This window comes from Sceloporus undulatus, unplaced genomic scaffold (genome assembly GCF_019175285.1).
Source record: "Sceloporus undulatus isolate JIND9_A2432 ecotype Alabama unplaced genomic scaffold, SceUnd_v1.1 scaffold_19266, whole genome shotgun sequence".
Lineage (NCBI taxonomy): Eukaryota > Metazoa > Chordata > Lepidosauria > Squamata > Phrynosomatidae > Sceloporus > Sceloporus undulatus.
In genome coordinates, this window is record NW_024822181.1 from 1 (window position 1) to 1,562 (window position 1,562).

A 1,562-nucleotide genomic window follows, 5' to 3' on the forward strand; every position below is an offset into this window, starting at 1 on the left:
GCCAGAGGAGCTACAAAGGCCTAGTAGAGTATTCTCTCTAGGAATCTCTAGGTCTTTCAGTGCAACTTTTAGTTTAAGTTGACCATAGAGTTGCACTGGAGGACCTAGATATTCCTAGCGAGGACATATTCATCAAATCCGTGAATAATCAAAGCTGCAAATATGGATGGATGAGTGTATTTATTTTTCATTCTTTCTTTAGATGATGAAGAGTCCGATGAGGAGGCAGTAAAGAAGACGAATAAATGTTCTCTGGTTTGGGAGGTGAGTTGCCAACCTGGCCTAGGGAGGCTTGTGGGCGCGATGGCATCCCCTTATTATTATTAACCTTTATTTATAAAGCGCTGTAAATTTACACAGCGCTGTACATACAATCTTTTAGTTAGACGGTTCCCTGCCCTCAGGCTTACAATCTGCCCTTACGCCAGACCCTCTTTCTCTGCCTTCCTTTCAGGGCACAGCCAAGGAGCGCAGCTTCGGCGAGATGAAGTTCAAGCAGTGCCCCACCGAAAACATGGCGCGGGAGCACTTTAAGAAGCACGGCGCGGAGCACTACTGGGACCTGGCTCTAAGCGAGTCGGTCTTGGAATCCACGGACTGAAATGGGTCCCGTCTCCCCGACTCCGGCTCCTTCCCCGCCGTTCACGGGGCTTCGGTTTGGAGCCCCCCAAGAACTCAAAAGCCGAAACGTTGGGACTTAGAGCCTCTGCCCGGGTTCCTCTTCCCCTCCTCCCTCTTGAGGAGGCGCATTATGATTAAAAAGAAGTATTTTTTAAAAAGAAAACACACCCAAAGTCAGGCTTTTGCTTTGGCATTTAGGGGAAGGGGTACCGGGTGTGGATCTTGGCGTGGGCCCTTTTAGCTTTTGGATCCAGCTTCGAGGCTGAGGTTGAAAACAGCAAATTGGGATCTGTTTGCCCGCCGCATCGTCTCCGCTTTCCGAACCCCTGAAGATGTGCAAGTCCTCTTTTTGCTGCTGGTTTGTTTGTTTTTTTTCCTCTCTTTTATTCCCAGTTCAGTAGGTTTGTCTGGACACTTAAGCCATTATATGGCAAAGAGCCTTCCCAAGCCAAGAAAGGCAGAAGGAAGGAGCGATGTATCGGAACGACGAGGAGGAGGAGGAGGTCGCGGCCTCTTGACGAACGCGAGGGTGGCGTTTGCAAAGCGTAGGAGCTGGGGATTTAGCCCACATCCTATCCTTACATAATAAACTTGGAATTTTTCTTTTGTAAAAAGGTTTAACAATAGCGAACAAAGCCTTTTCTTTCGCTGGCATTTCTGAATGATCTGGTTGCCGGGTGTCTTTGTTGTCCCTTTTGGTTGATGTTGTTGTGGGTGCTTGAATCCATGGATAGGAGGAAATCAGTGGATAAGGAGGGCTGGGTTTAGTTGAGTATATTTGGGTATAGGTTTTTGAACGCTTTCAAACTTTTCTACTTCTTTTGGTGCCTTATTAATCAACTTTAAGAGGTGTTTTAGGATTTTTAAAACGCCTTTCAGCTCTTTCATCATATATTGTTTTCAATATATATATGTATCCATGATGTATGTGTATGTGTTAA

General features: G+C 46.2%; 1 long non-coding RNA gene across 1 annotated transcript; it reads left to right on the forward strand.

Annotated features, from left to right (window-relative positions):
* Window positions 1-117: 117 nt before the first annotated feature.
* On the forward strand, window positions 118-1,239 carry LOC121918606. The gene is made up of 2 exons (XR_006101268.1): window positions 118-264; window positions 455-1,239. It is a non-coding gene; the product is annotated as an uncharacterized LOC121918606 (long non-coding RNA).
* Window positions 1,240-1,562: the final 323 nt, after the last annotated feature.